The sequence below is a fragment of the Cavia porcellus genome, unplaced genomic scaffold (assembly GCF_034190915.1).
Source record: "Cavia porcellus strain 051 isolate PalLab524CR breed Dunkin Hartley unplaced genomic scaffold, mCavPor4.1 scaffold_23, whole genome shotgun sequence".
NCBI classification, from domain to species: domain Eukaryota; kingdom Metazoa; phylum Chordata; class Mammalia; order Rodentia; family Caviidae; genus Cavia; species Cavia porcellus.
Window position 1 is genome coordinate 52,789,615 of NW_026947506.1, and position 20,479 is coordinate 52,810,093.

The 20,479-nt window shown below is 48.6% G+C and overlaps 1 long non-coding RNA gene across 2 annotated transcripts; it reads right to left on the minus strand.

Moving 5' to 3' along the window:
* Positions 1-11,068: 11,068 nt before the first annotated feature.
* Positions 11,069-20,169, minus strand: LOC134472540 (uncharacterized). Of its 2 annotated transcripts, XR_010042420.1 has the most exons (3): positions 19,555-20,169; positions 18,457-19,003; positions 11,069-12,265 (listed from the first exon to the last, which is right to left on the minus strand). It is a non-coding gene; the product is annotated as an uncharacterized LOC134472540 (long non-coding RNA). The 2 variants fall into 2 exon arrangements; XR_010042419.1 differs by lacking the exon at positions 18,457-19,003.
* Positions 20,170-20,479: the final 310 nt, after the last annotated feature.

The window sequence follows — 20,479 nt, forward strand, 5'->3', positions numbered from 1 at the left end:
CCCGCGGAGTGGCGCTGTGTGTGCGCCTGCGCGCTCACGGTCAGTGTCTGGGCTCGCGGATTACCGTGCTTTGTACTCAGGGTTGATGTTAGCGTCAGAGCCGGGCGTGATGGTGCACATCTGCCTACCCCACCACATGTTAGGAAGCTGAAGCAGGAAGATCAAGCCAGCCTGAGCAGTTTAGCAGAACTGTCTCAAGAAATGAAAAAGATCTGGGGATGTGGCTCGGTCTGAGGGCCCAGGGTGCCATCTCCAGGCCGGGGGTGAACGTAGATTAAAGATCACAGCTCTGAGACCTTCGAAGGATACATTCAAGAAGAAGCCATGCAGAGAAAATCAGCTTTTTTTTTTTTTTGGTCCCTGGGGCGTGAACCCAGAGTTGTCTCACACTGAATCTCATCCCTAAGGTCCCCGCCCCACTTTTAAATTTTGAGACAGGGTCTGCTGATTGGCCCAATCTGGGCTCATGCAGCAGACCTCCTGACTCAGCCTCCTGGAGTGCTGGGAGAGTAGGCGTGGGCCACCATGGTGTGCCAAAGATCAACTTGAAAAATGAGCAACCACAAGGACAGTAATGACAGACACTGTCGCCAGGTGCTGGATTAGAGGAAGGGCGAAAGAGACAGCTGTGGAGAAGCAGCTGAGGTAGTCATGGCTGAACCTTGCCCAGAGGGCACAGATCTTCAGGTTCAAGAAGCTGAATAAACTCCAATCAGGAACAACCGTAAAAAGCAATCATAATGAGAAAGGTAAATGCCTGATAACTAAGGCAAAATCTCAGAGGCAACCAGGGTAGATGCTGGGGAGCTAGCTGTTATAAACTCAATATGTAAAATGTTGACACCAGACCAGGCATGGCGGCACATGCCTGTAATCTCAGCACCCGGGAGGCTGAGGCAGGACAATCACTATGAGTTTGAGGCCTTGTCATAAAACAGACATCATTGATACCAGAAGATGTGATAAATTGCATATTTTAATAACCAGACCAGAGGAGGCTGGGGATTTAGCTCAGAGGCATAAGCACCTGCCTTGCAAGCAGGCAGTCGTGAGTTCGATCCCTGGTACCGATAAAAACGAAAAAGACCAAAAAATAAAATAAAATAACCAGACGAGCTAGTACAAAAACTATACAAACAGATGAGTGTAATTGCACTGAATAAATCAAGATAGGATCTGTTTGAAAAGATTTTAGCAACACACAGAAAGGCAAGATGGTAGAAGCCAGAAAACAAAACTGAGACACGTCAGATAAATCAGTAAAAAGACACATTTTTACCTTAACACATCATTACATTAGCTGTAAGTGATCCAATTATGCCAGCCAGAAGACAGATCAGCAGAGGGGAACACGTGGCCCGGTTTCCTGCAGTGTACAGAAACTCCGGGTGCAGCAGTGTGAGCGGGTGGGAATGAGAGGTGGTGAGAGGAGAATCAATGTGGAAGCATTGACCGAGGGGGTCACCGAGTCAGTGAGTGACACTGTTCAAGGACTGGGGCATCGAACAGGTGCTAAGTGTTAGGTCGGGCTGGGAGAGGGCTTCCCTGGGGCATGGTCCGAACGGGTGCAGATCCCTTTCTGGGCCACCCCGAAGTGAGCAGCTCTCCACCACTGGGCCACCCCCGTGCCTTGACACTTGTGCCCTGGACTGATGGTGAGCCAGAATCACCCTCTGCCCTCTTGAGCTGCAGGCTGGAGGTATTTTGTGCCAAGCAAAGTGATAAAAGGGTCACCTGGCCCAGAGAGTAACATCCTAGGACAGTGACCCTCCAGGAACAGGCCTGGATCTTCAGGCCAGGGAATGCACTTCAGGCAGAGGAGGCCCAGGTGCCTGGGAAGCTTGGCTATCTCCGTGGCCTGTGGCCCCTGCTCCCTAAGGCTCTGTGCAGCCTTGCGAGGGCGCCCAGAGGTGTGGGCTGCGCCCTTACTGTTTGCACCAGCTGTGCCCTGACGGGAGCAGCCTGCACCTTCTGTCCTGTGTAATCCCCAGGCTTTTTTCATTTTCTCTGTGGAGTCACTGTGGGGCAGCCCCAGACTGCATTGCATGCAGGAGGTGATGCGTGTGCTCAGGCTGCGCTGCTGTGGCCTGGCAGTGTCCAGCATGGGCACGACCGAGGCCAGGCAGGGCACCCTCCACCGATGGTGAGGGTGGGCAGCCTCAGGTGACCCCTGGCCACCTGGGAATGCACAGGGGTGGTCAGGTAGCCCCCAGAGGCAGACAGCAAATGACAATGCTAGGGGCTTGCCAGGTGCAGGCCAGGGAGGCGGGTGCAGAGCAGAAGGTAGAGGCTGTGGGCCTCTGGCCAGGCTCGAACTGCCCTGCTTTTGGGTTAATCTCTGTTTCTGGGCCCCTGAGCAGCAGCAGGGGACCTGCCAGGCCCACACAGCCCAGGCTCCCAGAAACCTGCCCCGATGTGCTGCCCAGGGCCCCAGGCTGCCCCTGCACATTGAGCTGCTTAGTGCCAGGGGCCTCTGGGGAGCGGGATATGTGACTTGGCACAGCTGCTCTGCCGCCTGCTGGCCGGGCCTCTTACCTGGCGCTGGGCTGGGGGCTGAGGAGGAACGGGGTTCCTTAATGACCAGATGCACGTGCGCTTTCTGTCTCTCTCGGTCGCTCTCCTCCCTCCTCCCTCTCCTGGGGACCGAAGCCAGAGCCTTTGCACTGAGCTGCACACCCAGCCTTATTTGTATTTTTATTCATTTTTATCTTGAGACTTGTGTCTCACTGAGTTGGCCTGGGCTGGGCTTGGATTTGGTATCTTCCTGCCTCAGCCTCCTTCAGTGCCAAGACTGCGGGCATGGCGTCCACATGGACACAGCCTTTGTCATACCTGTGTGAGGATACTCGTCTTCCAGAAGACATTAGTGAAGGGGCAGCAGCCCCCCAGGACTGACCCATGGTGGCTGCAGGAAGCAGGGGGGCTTTCCTCACCCTACTCCCTGAACCCCACCTGGACTGAGCAAGAGCAGGACTCTGCAGGGGGCCTCCACACAGGACCGCACTCCTGAGCCCACCCGGAGACAGACTTCCCTGCCACTCGAGTGTGCCCCAGTGCTGGGGGGAGGAAACAGGAAGAGCACACAGCAGACACAGCCAGTGCACGCTGTGCAGTCGGCACTCGGGGAGGCTGAGGCAGGAGGGTAGTGGGAGCCCAGCCGGGGCCGCTTAGTGACTTAGTGAGACTCGGCCCGGCCGGAAAATAAAAAGTAAGGCAAACAAAAAGGTCTGGGGACGTAGCTCAGTGAAAAGGCCCTGGCTTTAATCCCTAGCGGTGGAAAATAATAAAGGTAAAATACATAGAACACATCCCCACCCGCTCCCCACAGCTCCCCACATGGCCTGCTGGGCCAGGCTCCAGCTCGCTTGTTCACATCTGTGGCCGGAAGGGAACTCAACTCCCAATTTCAGAGGAGAAGTGCGTACCTCTGATCCATCCCTATACTCGGAGGCTGAGGCAGGAGGATCACGAGTTGAGCCCACCCTGGGGTTGGGGACTGGGTATGAAGGCGCTGGGCTTGGTCCTCAGTTCGGGAGCAATTCTTGAGAAGTGGGGAGAGTTAAGCCCACACCAAAGGCATAGATTGCATGGTCCTGGTGATCAGTGGTTAATGCTCTGTGACCAAGAGGTGACTGCTCTGTCCAAGGCCTCAGCTCAGGGTGACCTGTGCCCCATGACCTGTTGCCTAGGTTGAAGACTGCATGAGAGGTGTCCAAACCCTGGGATGGGATTCAGGAAGGCCCAGGCAGCCACCATTTTGCCGTCTCAGGAACACTGTGGTCACCTGAGCTGGGCCACTGCCACTGAGCTGGGGAGGCACAGGGCCTCGCCGAGCAGACTGTGGCCCTGGGCAGTGTCCTTTGTGGGAGTTGGCTCTGCTCTGGGTGGCCCTGCATCAGCTGCCTACCCTGTCCTGCTTCCCAGACCTCCGGTCTCCCGGAAAGCTGAGAGTCCTGGGTGAAGCCTGTGGGTACCTGCGCTGCCCTCTGCTCCTCCCCGGAGCCCTGGCCAGAGCTGCTACGATCCCCTGATTGGGGCCTGAAGTTTTTGTAGAAGTATCCGGATCAGTTTTCTTTCTGGTACTGGGAATGGAACCCAGGGCCTTTGCACTGAGCTGTATCTCTAGCCCTTATTTCTTGAGAAGTCAGTAACTCACCCAGGCTTGGATCAAACTTGTGATCTTCCTGCCTCAGCCTCCCAGAGTGCTGGGATATCAGGCATGAACCACCAGGGCCAGCTTGGGATCAACTGTTGATTTCCTCCTCTTTTACTTTTAAAGTTTTTAGTAGCTCACGTACTTATCAGTGCTTCTCCAAAGCTGACCTGGATCAGTTTCATGGGAGCTGGAGATGTGAGGAAACACTTTTTTGTCATCTTACGTTTCCGTTCTTTTTTCTCTGTTTTACTTTGGGCTGAGGTTTGTAAACCTGTGTGCAGAGACCGTGCTACCAGCACAGCGATCTCTGTTAGTCGCCTTTCCATGATGTACACTGAACGTGGCTAAATGCAGTCCTCGGCCCCCACCCCAGACCCTTGTAACTGGTTTACTTCGGGAGAGGACGGTGCCGTGTCACTGGCCTGGCACTGAGTTCTCTGGGAATCTATCACTGGTGTCCCATAGGTGACCTGACCGTTGGTTACAGAGAAAACCATAAATAGCAGCAAGTCTGCTACAGTGGTTCTAAAGCAAATGGGCTATTAACGTACCACAAGAACCGACGGTGTATGTTAAAACATTAATTCAAAGATAGAGAAAGTCCCATTTAAAAGATACAGAAATTACTTACTACAGGAATTAAGTAGAGGCCCGTGAGAAGACACTTCTGCAAATAAAATCTGTCTTCTTTCAATTTTGAATGATTTATTCTGATTTATGGAATCATTTGGGAATGGGAAAGAGCATAGCGGTTTTTTCTCCTTTAATGTGAAAAAGACAAATTACAGCATATGTAAGATAAAACATGATTGTATTATCCAAAATCATATCTTCACAGGATAGCAGTCTGGCTTCATGTTCCCCTTAAATCTTTTAAAAGATGCAGTAGTCAGTATAATACTGATCCTAATAACACCATCATCATAAACATCCTATACGGTATTGTGATAGTTAACTGTTAGGTCAATTTGAGTAAAAAACACCCAACAGACTGGAATAGCGTAGTGTGTCTGAATGGATTGAGGCTAGAAGCCCTGCCCACTCCCCCCACGTGTGAGTGACGCCAGCCAATCAGCTTGAGCCTGAATGGAATAAAAAGGGAAAGAAACAAGTCTTCCCTTTGGTTTCTTTGGAGGAGCTGGTCTTTCCCATCATCTTGGTGTGTCCATCCCCAGGCTTCCAGTGCAGACTCTGCAGCCTCAGACTGGACACTGCAGTGAACTCCAGGCTTCTACCAGGTCATTTGGGTCTCCAGCACACACACGCCCTGCTGCTCTGCTTCACACCTGATTTTACAGGACCATAATAAACTTAGCTTGTGACGTGTATATATATATATAGTATTATAGCCTGTCTGTCACTGTAGTGACCCTTGACTTACAGGCGTCCTCCCAGGGTGTTTCTCAGTTTTTCCTAAGTACACCTTGAGGAAGGCAGTATTATTGTCTCCACCATACAGAAGGAGATCAGCCCCCTACCTCGGAGTTTTGTGCTAAGTTTTTGAAGATTACAAGTACACACCAAACTCTTGGGGCAAAATGTAATCAAAGGTGAGCAGCGATCACTTCGAACAATACAAATCACAATTTTCATCTTATGTAATGTGCTTTTCTCTATCTTTCCATCCGTACTGAATAAAGAAGTGATTCACTAAAGGAACAGCACAGACCATGCCGGGTGTCTCCCTCTGAGCTTCTGATATCTCACTGATTTACCCATCATGCATTTAGAAGCAAAAAATTAAAATTTTTTTGAAAAGACAGGATTTTTGTGTACAAGTAAATGCGAATAGTTTAATTATGTTTTTAAAACTACCCCATGTTGATAACCATAGGTACTTTGAAATATGTGGTCCTTGGTCTTTTATTTCAAAAAAAATCCTTTTTAATTTCTTTTTTTGTGGAGCAGCAAAATTTCCCCAAATTTGTATAGACTTAGAGAGGTTTTATTTCCAAATAGTTGAATTTTTAAAATATTCAATTTCTATAACACTGACTGTCAGTGTTTTGAAGTATGAAGTCATTAAGTCTTTTATCTCAAAAAAAAAAAAATCCTGATCTTTTTACAAAACAGCAAAATTGTTTCCCAGATTTGTACAGGAGACTTAAAAGGTTTTGTTTCCAAAACCAGTCTCTGGCTTTTCTGGCTCTTTTCAACTCTGGTTTGACCATTATTATTATTATTATTATTTTACCATTATTTTGGAATTCCTTTCCAGAGCTGAAACATCACAGATGGACCATCTGCATTTCTAGATAAAGGTTTTGGAATTTATCTACCATATTGCTGTCCTTGATTGTACCAAATAATGGGGAGACCAAACTTGGAATAATTTTCTGGCTTTATGTCAGTTTCTCTAAAACAGTCAGTTTTAGAGAATGTAATTAACTAGATTGTTGTTGTCACTGTTGTTTTTGTATTTTATTTTTGTCTTTTTGAGACAGTGTCTTGCCATGCAGTTCAGGCTGGCCTTGAGTTCACTTTGTAACAGGCTGGTCTCAAACTCTCAGTAATCCTCCTGTCTCGGCCTCCCGAGTGCTGAGATTACATAGGTATGTGCCAGCATGCCTAACCTTCATTTATCTTCTAAAAAATAAATATATTCCTTAGTTAAAATAACTAGATATGCAAATAAAATACTTTTTCAAAAGAAGTGTCTAAAAATCTTGACTAAAATTTTAAGGGGCATTAGAGTAAATTGGATTTGAAATTCTTAGTGTCTACTTAGGTATTTTGGCATTTCTTATGCAGCACACTGAAAGGAGACAGGCCCACAAGCTGAACTTCCAAGATGGCCACAGAGAAGTGGTATTTGAAAAGGAATGAATTGCATGTGAAGCCATTTCTTTATTAGCAACTTATTTTTGCTTTATGAAATTTACAGAACTAACAGGAAATCCACATGTAAGACTTAGCTATTTTAGACTTTTGGGCAGCTGTAAGCTAATGGGGATGCGGAACCGTCTAAGCATCCTCACAGGAATACACCTCCAAACAAGGCTTCGGGTATAGATGAGGAGGCTTTGGACTGGGGCTCTATCTCAGTGGCAGGGCGTTTGCCTTGCAACACCAGGACCCTGGGCTCAACACCAGAGCCACCAAACAAACACAAACACGAAAACAGCGGTGCATCGTTTGTACCCAAGTAGAACAACTACAGATGATAAAAGAACGAAACAAGATTAAACTTCAGTCAGCACTGAACAGACGACTTTGCTCTTAGTCACGCCCAGCTGCTTTTGCATCTGCAACCTGCTGGATTTCAGTGTCACGCTGCCGTGGTCCCAGGGAAGGTGACCCTAACACGCAGACTGACCCCAGGAGGAACCAGTGCTTTGTCCTCCGCGGGGAAAGTCAGTCCTAATGGCTCGCATGGGTATCCCCGGGGCCACTCCGAGCCGGCACCATCGCCTGGCCGCAGTGGTCTGTGCCAAGCCCGAGCTGTAGTGAGAAGAGATGCCCTGGGGCAGACAAAGGGCAGGGCTTTCGCACGAGCCTCCTCCATCCCACTCGCTCTTCAGCTTTGCGTGGGCTCAGAGCGGCGTGGAGCAGGGCCTGGGACTGATCTCGAACCCCCTGGAACGAGGGCAAATCCTAAGCCAAGTTCTTTTACTTGCAAAATAATGCACTCTGTTTGGTAACCGCTGAGTGATGCAGCGTGGTCAGCGCAAGGACAGGGACGCTGGAGACCATTTTCCACGGCTCTGAGCACTTCCCAGAGGAGGGGCGAGCATGAGGGGTCTCCCAGAAGTGCGTCTGTAGGGGGTCATGCACCTCGGACCTCTTCACACTGCGAGGGCCTTCGCATGCCCCAACACCGAGGCCATGGCGTCAGTCAGGGCTCTGCCCACTGGGGTCTGCCCTGGTGCCACACTGGTTCCCCAGTAGTTCTTCCTCTCATGGATAGATAAGGCTCTCGCCAATACTGCATCCACCTGCTTTTCTTCCCCGGAACTCTCACTGGTGTCTAGGGCCCAGCTGACACGGTCTGAGCGCTCTGCAGGTCGTGGTAGTTCTGTTAGTCACTCGGTAGCACGCACATGTTCTTTAGTTCATTTCACCCCCGTGGTTACAAAGTGTCCAACAAGCTTGTCCGGACAATTTAGGGACATGAATATAGGTGCCAAATTCTCCCAAAGGAAGTAAATTTCACTTGGTCTGAAAGGCAGACGCTGGTTACAGTTACCCCAACACGTGGAAGGCGCGGGGGGGGGGGGGGGAGGGAGGGCTTTCGAAGACACCGCAAGGGGGCGCAGTAGCACGGAAAAGTCTCTGGTTTTTCTGGCTCTTTTCAACTCTGGTTCGGCCATTATTATTATTATTATTATTATTATTTTACCGTTATTTTGGAATTCCTTTCCAGAGCTGAAACATCACAGACGGACCATCTGCATTTCTAGATAAAGGGTTTGGAATATATCGACCATATTGCTGTCCTTGATTGTACCAAATAATGGGGAGACCAAACTTGGAGTAATTTTCTGGCTTTATGTCATTGTGACATTCAATTTAGAGTCTTTTTTTCTTCCTCTATGCTACTCACTAAAGAAAATATCTGGCGAAATTATTTTGTTTCAGAATTTTTGTTATTTACAGCCCCTGCTTGTGTTTTTTATTTTAGTAAATAAAACACTCAAAATACAAACAGAGTGACACTATTCTGTACTGATCTGAGATTGTGCAATTTCAGTTATATTCAGACATTAGTAAGTACAGTGAGCACATTAACTAGTCTAAGTCAGACCTGTGAAACGTTTTTCTGCTTTTTGGGACAGAGTCTCACTGTGCACTTCAGGCTGGCCTTGCACTCGCTGCGTACCCAGCCTGCCTTGAACGTGCAGCACCCTTCTGCCTCATGAGGCACTCACCTTCAGCCCTAACCATTTTATCTTTCAAAGACCAAAGTTTTAGAGGGCAGTACATAAAGTACAAAGAATCGCAAAAGCGCCTGAAATTTATTTCTCACTAATGTGTGAGTGGTTAACTTAATCTAATTAAATATCACCGTTGGGATTAGAAGTGTAGCTCGGTGGTAGAGAACTCGCCAGGCACGTGTGAGACCCTGGGCTCAGTCGCCAGGACCCATGAGGATAAACAGGCTTCGCAGTTGGGCATCTGTTTTCTCTCCTATTAAATGCTTTTACATGGGGAACACTGATACATGATCAATACTGATCAATACTGATATGCTTTCTCTTTTGATATTAAATACTCTTTATTAGGAGTTATTTCACTAGCAAGTCTTTGTACTGATTCATACGATGGGTAATGTCCATGACTCTTCTAAAAATCAATCTATTTTTATGTGCATTCAAATAAACACACCAACGAACCCCTCCGTATCACCTTTACTAGTCTACTCGGTTTCTTTTTAGATGTGCATTTGACTTCCACATTTCTGATGGACAGATTATTATTGATGGAAATTTCACAATACTCTATTTACAAAACGCTATTTAAAAAAGTAGAACATGGTCCTGTTGCCTTCAGAAAACCTTGATGGAAATTTATTTATTTATTTATGTCTTTTTCCTTTTTATCGGTACCAGGGATCGAACTCATGACCCCCTGCTTGCAAGGCAGGTGCTTATGCCGCTGAGCTAAATCCCCAGCCCCAAGATTTATTTTCAATTTCCCAAAGCACAGTAAAGCCTGAGTCGTTTTTCCACGTGACAATCTCATTTGCAAACCTAAAAGATGACATTTCGATACAGACGGAAACATCGCTCCAGGACAGCCCACAAGTGTTCTTCACTTAGAGGAGGGTGTGGGCTGGGCTTGCAGTTTAGGTCTGTGCAGAGGGGTGGCTTAGCACGTGCTACAGGGCCTGGGTCCATCCCAGCATGCCGATCGATTGATCCATCAGTCAGTCACATATATATGCATGTGACTGATTTTTTTTTTTTTTTGTCTTTTTCGTTTTAATTGGTACCAGGGATCGAACTCACGACCACAGGCTTGCAAGGCAGGTGCTTATGCCGCTGAGCTAAATCCCCAGCCCCTCTTTTTTTTTTTTTTGTCTTTTTCATTTTTATTGGTACCGGGGATTGAACTCACAACCGCCTGCTTACAAGGCAGGTGCTTATGCCGCTGAGCTAAATCCCCAGCCCATGTGATTGATTCTTTAGTGATGCTTCACACCGCAGTCACCCACCTTTGTTCTCGTCATTCTGTTCACACATTCTTTGTCCCTGGTAGGAGAGACCCCAAAACTGTTTGTAGCATGACTGCTTTTCCACAGAGCTAAGTGTCCCCCCCCCCCCCGGGATCTTTTGAGAGCCACCGACCAGGAGTCCTGTGGGTTAAAAAAAAATGGAGACAAAGTAGCAATGATATCGTGTGCCTACAGCGCTGAAAATCCTGGGTTCCTCTCTGGCACTGCAAAACCAACAGAAACCCCAGCAACTCTGTGTCAGTGTATCATGGGGATGCTGCTCATAATGGAAACAAGGTGGCAGCTTTGGAAGATGGTGACAGAATAAATTGCAAAGTCGTGATTTATTCAAACTCATTGCTCAGTTATTTTTTCTGGAAGGGAAGAGTGAGGCACTGGTCTCTGTCCAGTGTCATAGTGAGAGTCCCTCCCCTGAAGCCCTGCGGGTGGAGAAATGTTCACCGACCACCTGGCCGTCACCGGACACCAGGGTCCTGCTCTCCACCGGGCAGCACCTCGAGGCTCAGAGGCCCCACCTGGCGGGCTCTGAGGCACTGGACAAGTCGGGGCCCGGTGCATAAACCCAGAGCTGTTCTGGAGAACACCACGGCGTCCTCACCAAAACCGCAATTTTTATCTATTTATGTGTTTTAAAAGGAAACATTTAATGCGCCCTTCTGCATCCAATTTCCCATTTCATAATTTATAAAAAATTTCAAAATCTGATGCTTTACATAAACATACATAAAGGAATCAAATTTAGATTTCTGAAATTTTTATGATTTTTAAAATGTTTTTGTGGCTGGGACATAGCTCAGGGGCCTAAGCACCTGCCTGGCAAGTGCAAGGTCCTGAGTTCAATCCCGGTACAAACAAAGGGTGTCTCTGTGGGTGGGCTGAAAGCTTTAAGAGGAAATCTATGTGTCCCCCCCCCCCCGCCCCCATTCAGTGAGCAGGCAGCGAATTAGAGCTCACTCGTGGGCTCCGCTTGCTCCTTGGATGCGGGTGCGCAGCTGTGGTTCCTCTCTCTTCTCACTGTTCCCAAAGCCTCACGACTCAGTTCCGCCCCACTGTGTTCCGCCCGAACCACCGTGCCTGTCTCCTAAGGAGTTGGCTGGTCCTCCTGGGGCCCACTCGCCACACCACACTGGATCAGGACACGAATGCATGCTTGTCTCCCAATTACCAGGAGGCTGAGGCGGTAGGGTTCCAACTTGGAGGTCGACCTGGGCAATTCAGCAAAACCCATCTCAAAATAAAAAGAACACAGGATGCGGGCAGCACCCTCCAGGTTTGGTTCCAGGCGCTGAAAAGAACCACGGGTTAAAGTGCTGTAAGCATCATCCCTTGTAAACGCTGTACAATTTCCCTCCTTAGTTAGTACAAGTTGAACTTCTGGCCGGCATACAGAGGTCTGTCACCATGGATGAGGTGACATCGAGTTGACTCAGAGGCTACAGCTGACCCTGGAACCCAAATTCCAAAGGCACTGAAGAAATGCCTCACTTCAGGTGGGGAATTTCAATTAGAAATGAGCTGTGTGGCGTTTTTCTTTCTAATTTTGAGTTTTTAATTTTTCTTACTTTTTAAGCTGATTTTAGATTTTTTTAGATACTATTTAGATATTTTAGATAATGATCACAGTCATCATGGGAAGTTTGTACCTGTACAAGATAGATCTTGCTTTTTTCCTCATTTTCCTTTTTTTTTGTCTTTTTGAGACAGGGTCTTGCTGTGTAGTTCGCTCTGGTCTTAAAGTCATTTCGTAGCTCAGGCTGATCTCGAAGTTACAGCAATCCTCCTGCTTCAGCCTCCTGAGTGCTGGGTTCACAGGTGTGTGCCACCTTGCCTGGCTCCCATTCCATTCTTAAGAACTGGCTGGAAGGAAATCAAGCTCTGAGACTTTCCCAGTAAGTCAGCAGGTCCATTTTCATGCTTTCTGAGCAGGTAGATACCTAGGAAATGCAACAGAAATAACAGAGTCAACCGCCTCTGCTTCAAAAATATTCTGAGGAAGATTTTGTTCCTGGATGTATTTTGTTAATTGCTAAAGACAAGTGAAACGGAAGGATCCTCTCTGGGAAAGCATCACACTCCCCAGAGGATGGCGTGGCTTGCTGTGGCCCAAACTGTCCACCAGGTTCTGACTGGACTCTCCGTCCTAGAGCGTCTGTGGGCCTCAGGATGATCCCAGAGACCAGGAGTCCCCAGAGTCTGTCCACCTTCAACCTGCCCCAGATTTCTGTGTGTCAGACAGTCAGTTTACTGCAGCAACCAGCAACTTTTTAAAAAAGAAAAAAATATCACATCACATCACTTATGGAAAGGTCACATTCTGCTCAGTGAAACTGTTGGTGAGCAGGTGTGCCTGCCCCAAAATAAATGAGTCGTGGGGACAGCAGTAAAGCAGTTGTGAACATCACTGTGGGAGATGACCCAAACCTGTCCCTGTGAAAGGGCAGGATCACTGTTTTACCAGTGTGCTGGCCTCTGCCTTGACACACAGAGGTAAATGAAGATGCCACGGCCCTCAGGTCTGCTGTCCCCACCTGTCATCCATGGCCATTGCCCCTCCTCCCTCATCATATGGATGTGACCTACAGACCACAGGCACGATGTTTTATTTTCCTCCTAGCAGATGCTGAGTTTCCTTGGGCAAGAAAAGACTCATGGCTTTAAAGCAAATGTGAGACCAGAAATGAGCCGCGCGTCAGAGGGGTTTTGACTGTAACATGTTTGGGTAATAGGAGAGGTCCAGTCGTCATGACTGTGTGACTGGGGAAGGAAGCAGAAAAGCTAAAATGCCTTCAGTGATACTTGCTCGGACGCTCTGACAGTGACCTGCACAGATGAAGCTTTTGCTGTTTGGTGGGCCCCTGGTCTGTGAGTGGGCCCCTGACGGTTGTTACCTAAATGTCCCGAAGCTTCGTGGGCTTGGAAGTGGTCACAACACAGGCACATGCAAAAAATATTGTGTGACGTTACCTTTGCACCCCCTGGTTCAGCATTTGATGTGGGGACACTCGGCCTAGAGTGTCCTAACCCTGTCCCCAAGCAGGAAAGCCATCTCGTGTTTTTCTGAATTATAAATTTCATTGGCTTTAGTTGGTCAAATCATAATCTTTCTAGAGTTTAACATGGAATGGGGACAACCTGACCACACAGAGGACGTCCAGTGCTCCTGATAAGGAAAACAGTCAAAATCAGCGAGAGGGGAGAAAGGACTCCATCGGTCACAAGACGACTGACCATTTCAACCGAGTATTTTAGGAAATATTTCTGTTGAATGGTCACAGACAGCACTGAGCAGCATCTTCCAGACGGAGATGCGGGGTCCTTTACCAGGACAAGTCTGTGGGTCTCACTGAGGGCCACACATTCCCAAGTGTGGTGCTCAGCTCCGCTTATCAGAGATAAGACTGGAAGCCTTCCTGGCCAGCAGGTCCTGCATGCCGGGGCCGCATGCACAGACATTAATCTCTTCAATTCTTACAACAGTGTTCTGATGACTATTTTATGTAAGATAGAGAAAAGTTAAGGTGATTTTCACCGACATCAGGCAACAAAAATACAGAGGAGGTGGAGTTCTGCTGTGGAGGGTCGGCTCTGACAGCTGCTCGCTTCAGGATTCATCTTTCATTTATTTATTTATTCATTTTTGCCTTTGTGAGACAGAGTCTCGCTATGCAGTTCCAGCTGGACTTGAGCTCACTTTGTAGTCCAGCCTGGTCTCAAACTTGCAATGATCCTCCTTCCTCAGCCTCCCAAGTGCTGGGATTACAGGTATGCACCATCACGCCCAGCAGTAAAAATATTTGAATCCATTTCTTACTCTCACAAATGTTTTCAGACTGCAGCACACACCTCCACCATCTGTAACTCTTGACTTTGCAAAGCCACTTTTTTTTTTGTTTTTTTTTTTTTGTGGTACTGGAGATTGAACTCATGACCTTGCGCTTGCCAGGCAGGTGCTTATGCAACTGAGCTAAATCGCCAGCCCTGCAAAACCACTTTTTGAGTCATGCAAACTTCATTCCTCCTGAATTGTTTCAGATACCGACGCATGGCACAGATAGCTGGAGAGCATTAAGAGAGTTCAGTTTTCTTTTTCTGTGTGTTTTTTTACAATCATCACCTTTATCTGCTTTTAAAACATCTTTAAAATGTTCATGGTAATATCCAGGAAATCATCATTAAATCTGTATAAAGCTTCTGCAACTCTTTTATATCTGCTGTTTACATGCATTCTAAGCAAACATTTCCTGGGCCATTATTTTTATTTTATATTCTGTATTGAAACATATTTTTAGTTTTTAGAGAATTAAACCGAATTGCAAAAGAATCTCCTAGGAGATTAAAGAAACTCCTTTTGTGAGAATTTGGATGTAAAGAAAACCTTGCCGTATGTGTAATTTCCCCAGCACTTGAAGGTCAGGAAATAATTATGGGTCTGTGTGTATTTATCCTCGCACGAGCGCCTGCTTGAGCGACCGGCTCATTTCACCATTTTAAGGAGGACACCGGGCCTGTCAAGGGCAGATCTAGAATTACTGTGGGGACGATGGGAAGCTTGTCTCCTAAGACAGTTGTAGTTTTCAAAAGAAAACTTCTGTCTGAGACCTAAAACAATCCAAGTTCCCGTAGAAATACTGAGGGGCTTTTAACTATCAACTGCCTGTACCCAAACAAGCACCACAGTTTCATGACGGCTATAAAGTGGCCGCCACATAAAATTCTCACACACACACACACACACACACACACACTCTCTCTCTCTCTCTCTCTCTTTCACATGGTCACTTTTCCTTTTCTACTGATTTTCAGCCATCACAACCACTCATCCGAAAAGCAAACACTCCTCTAAGAGATTCCAAAAACAATCTAGGTTTTTTACTCCCAGAACATTTGCTGAAAAACATGGGAACTGTTGACAGAGCTGGGCGATTTCAGTATCATCTACTGGACAGCATTTACCAATGATAAACCACAGTACTTCTGTATATTTTCTTTTCAATAATGATAGTAACAGTGATGTCGATATTAATCCGGGGGCTCGCACTATGGGCTCACACTGTTCTAACGCAGCCTGGGTGCTCAGAGTGCTTACGTAGCTCATCCAAAGCCCCAGGAGCAGCTCCAGGATCTGCGCATGTTTAAAGCAGCTGCAAATGAACTGTAAGGCCGTGGCGGTGATCACACCATTGAGCTGGGAACACTGATAGCAGAGTGGCGCCACTAATATTCCACGGCCACTAAAACTTGAGTTCTCTGTCTCTTGCTTCTAGAGCCACTCCGCACAGCAGCTGTGACACAGCAGCCCCTCAGGGAGGCAGAGGTGCTGGCGACATCAGTAGCTGCTTCTGCAACCTGGTACACAGCCTGGCCACCCGCCAGAGGAACCGTGCTTAGCTACCGCAGCCAAAAGAGAAACCGCCCAGTAGAGTACAGAGTTCAGGAAATGCGTGCTCAGAGTCAAAGAGAGGTTCTCTCACTCTTTTCTTTATGATGTATGTACATTTAATTGGCCAAACAGTATTAGCACAAACCTTTCTTTTCGATTTTTTTTTTTTTTTTGGTCTTTTTCGTTTTTATCGGTACCAGGGATCGAACTCAGGACTGCCTGCTTGCAAGGCAGGCGCTTATGCCGCTGAGCTAAATCCCCAGCCCCAAACCTTTCTTTTCAATGAACTGAGAGAGTAGTAGTATAACTCTTAACTATAATTTATAATATATATTTATATTTTTACATTATTCTTTCAGCTTCTCACACTAGGGAGGAAATATGATGCTTACACATGTGGGTCTGATTTATTTCACTTCTGAGTACGATTTCCAGATGCATCCATTTACCTATAGACATCTCAAGTTTATCCTTCTTTATGGCTATTACTCTATTGTATAAAAATACCACATCTTTTTTATCCATTCCTCAGTTGATGGGCATTTAGGTTGTTTCCAAGATCTGGCTGTTACAATTTGTGCTGCTATAAACATGGGTGCACATACATCACTGTGATATCATGGTTTTAATTCTTCCAGGAAGACACCAGAAGGGTGAGAGCTGGGTCAAATGAGGCCACCAATCCTAGTATTTTGAGGAATCTCCACACTGATTTCTACAGTGGTTGCACCAGTCTGCATTCCCATCAACAGTGGAGAAGGCTTCCTTTTTCCCCTCAGCCCCTCTAGCATTTGTTATTGGTTGGTTTCTTGATACTAGCCATTCTTTTTGGGACGATGTGGGATCTCAGTGTTGTTTTAATTCGATTCTCTTGAATGGCCAGCGGTGTTGAACAGTTTTTTCATACATTTATTTACCATTATCTTCATTGGAGAGGTGCATATTTATCACGTTAATTCTGTGTTAAAGCTCATTTTCAAAACAGTGTCATTTTCATACCATTAAGGATGGCAAAACCTGAGAACTCTTCAAGCTGAGACTACAATAACCTCAAAACTAGTCAAAGGCCAAGAGTAAATAGCAGTCATACGTTCCAAACATCACAAAGCCTCAACAGTACACTCCAGAGAACCCCCTGGGACCCCGCAGCTCTCCCACACCCCACAGGACCCCTGGTGTCCCTGGTTTCGAGTGGTCTGAGAGCAGAGTGGGGGTGGAGGAGAGCTGAGTTTCTCTGGGACGCAAGGCTCTGGCAGAGGTTTTGGCTTGTTGCAGTTTTTAGTTTATCCTGACCTGCACTGCACCACACCTGCAGACAAGTTGTTTTTTTCTTCAGACTGAAAGGGTCAAACCTTTCCCACAGGATGCAGCCCAATGGTGAGGTTGCTGAGATGTGCAAGGTGTTTTTAGGATATTTTTCGTGATGTGTCTTGAAGCCTATAGAGAAAGAAATCCAGCTTGTTGGGAGCCTTTAAAGCTGGAAACTGACCACATGGGCAAGGCTGGGGTGTGGCCATGCCAAGAACAAAGAGCAGCTGGGAGACACACAGGAAGAAGCTGCCTCAGCCCGGAGAACACCTGGCCCCAAGACAAGCTGAACAGTGGGTTGCCAGGACAACCGGGGTCATGCGACTTTGCTCAGCTGGATAAGGAGGAAGAGATGGGAATAACTCGTACAAGCAAGCAGACAACTTCGCTTCAAATTTTGGTTTAGAATACCTGATACTTTTAACTGAGTCACAAACAGCTGTCTCTACCTTTTCAGCTCGGACAAATTTTGCTGCATCACAGGTGGGAACTCCCGCCCCTCAGGGAGCAGAGCTGTTTCTTCTCTCTCCCTTGCAGGTGGCACTGAAGGAAGCCAGGTGGGCAGGGAGTACATGGAGGGTTTTCAGCCTATCTACCGGGTAACAGAACTTCAAGTCCCCAATAATCTGGGACAAGTTATACGTCATCGAGAAGTGGTACCATTAAAGTACCACTTTAATGACCATTTAAGTCATTAAAAGAATTAAAAAATGATACCGCCACCTATGGCCATATAGCCCCACTTACCTGGCATTCATAGAGCTCCTAGGACAGCGGGTTATGGCCCAGAATGATTGGGAAGGTGTAGCTAAAGCATGTTTAAGTCTGGGGGATTAGTTCTTGTGGAAAGGAAATTTTTATGAATTGTGGCCACCCACAATGCCGCTGGAACACAGCTATTACAAAAGATACGGTGATGAGAGAAGATGCTTTGCCCTACAGGCAGTGAGCTCGCCTTTGATATGCAGGTGTAGGGTCCATCAGGTTGGGACAGCAGCTGGGGCAGCTGTCCTGGAGGGGTGAAGCCCCCTGGATTTGAATTCTATTCACCATGGTCCCCAGAAACAATTTCAGCATTTCACTGCACGCTTATTGCAAGTTAGTGAGAGAGCTGTGAGTGATAAAGAAGCAATTAAGTTAACAGTTCCACTGCAGTGTTTCGCTCCCTAGCAGAAGTGCTAGATGGTTGTTAACCCGGAGGGATGCAGAAGGTCATTCTGGACATTTCTCACCTCATGACCTCCCCCATATACCAGGTAATCTATGGGGTCTCGATGTGTTACAGGATATGGGGGCATTCCTGGTGACTGCTTAGTGACTCATCAGATCTTACAACAAGGTCTTCTCCCCACACAAGATTGTGGTGAAAATAATCAGGGGACGAGAGAACCCCTTCCAACAGACCCCCAAAGAGACCATGCTGCCATAGGATCTCACCTTCACATTTTTAGGAGGGGCCTTGATCTCTTCTCCAACCTCATGGACGGTGTCCACGGTATCTTAGATGTCTGATGACCCTGTTTGGGTTAACTGGTGGCCCCTCACTTACAGAAGGGCCAAGTGGACAAATACGGACAGATGAAAGATGATCTATACAGATTGGACAGACATAGAGACAAGCACCTGGCTTGTGGGTGTCCATGAGAGCTCTACGTTCCCAGTGGACTATTTATTACGGCCCTGTGCTGAACTAGCCTGCTTCTTACACCCTGCTTCTCATCCTCTCACGGTTCTTCACCCCAGGAGCCTCAAGAGCTGCACGGGTTGTGGCACTAGGTCTGAGTTTTTAAAGAGTGTCCCCTGCTGGAGGAGGAGAACCTGTAAGTGCGCAGGGTGTCCCTGGTGATACCCCAAGCGCTTACCAAGCAGAGCTGAAGTCCTTGCCAAGCAGAGCTCACCACAGTCCTCTCTGCCTTGGTGCTGTCTATCCCATAGGGCTCTCACTCCCCAGAGAGGAGGGCGGGGCCCAAGGGTTCCCTCAGCCCTGTGAAGAACAGGGAATCAGGGTGAAGTCCTGCAGGGACCTCCCCAACTTTGGGGGTGGGTATATCCCTTCCACTCATTCCTGCCAGCCTCTGGTAGTTTGTTTAGAGCAACAGAGGTAACCTGTATCTCTGAGTGTGTCCCCCCAAGTCCCATATGCTCTCTGACAGTGAAGGCTGTAAGGGTGAAGAAGTGGGCAAGCCCTGCACGCCATGTGTATCTGCAGGACTACAAGAGGAAGACTGAATGTTTAAATTTCCTCTCTCATAACCTCAGACTGCAAGAAACTAGCACATACCTGCAGACTGGTCAAGCGAGCACCATGGACCCCAAATCTGCACCAGGGACACTAACACCCCCTCCCTGGCACTGATGGTGCCCATCACCACCATCCAGAGTCACCCAAGGATCCCGGCACAGAGGCCGCCATAGCGTGACCCGAGGTGCAGCCAGGCAGGCCCGGCCGAGGAAGTGACTCCCGGGAGGTGGACAGGCCGGAGGCAAAACCACACAGGGCACAGCACAGCAGCCGCAGGTAAAGGCCGCTCGTACCTTTGTCACCGCACGGCGGGCCCCGTAGGGGCTCCCGGAGTCTGTGGGCGGGCTGACGCCGGCTCAGACAGACGCGGGGAGGCACAGGCAGGATTCGGGGCGAGTAAAAGAGCGAGCAGGACGGTGCCGGGTGCGCGTCTTACACAGCGATGGAAAAGCCCCAGGGGGAACCCGGACCCTCTGAGCCTCCCCATGAGGGGGCGCCCGCGACCCGGCTCTGCAGCGCCTTGAGCGGCAGGAAAGGACCGGGACCGGCGGGCTCGCTGCAGCGCAGCGCCCCCTGCTGGCCACGGAGTCAGAGTGGCCGAAAGTCACGCGGCCCCTTCCTGCAGAACCGAACCAAACCGAACAAGGTGGGCGGGGAGAGGGCAATGCCCAGGCGGATGCGTCCTAGCTGCGGAGAGAACGCGCCCCTCTCGGCGCCGGGGCGGAAGACTGGGTCCCCGGAACCGTCCCCGGGGAGCTGTTTGCGCGTGCGCCCCACCCGGCTCTGGGGCGCGCTGGGGGCGGGAGTGGGGGCAGGGCCTGGCCCTTCCCGCGTACCCACAGCGAGACCAGCTGCGGGAGAGGACCTCTGGAGTGAAGCAACCAGGCATGCAGCTGCTGTGCTCTCTCCTGGGGAGCCCCGAGGGCGCAGGCTGAGCTCCGCCCCCCCCCCCGTCCGCACCACGCACCCCTGTAACCCGGGAGCGTACCACAGCCCCTAGGGGGCTTCACTCCCCCCTCCCCCCACCGCAGCCAAAGGGAGGAAAAGTAAATTCTGCTCGCCTTCTTTTGGTAAACCGGTTGGATTTACAGGGTGCACGGTGGAGGTCTGAGTGGAAGCTGAAGCGGGCAGAGGAAAAGGCCATTCGAGGTCAAGGGGTGGCACAGGAGAGTGGACGGGGTGCACTGCCCGGTGCATTAAAGCCTCTCGGGAAGCCAA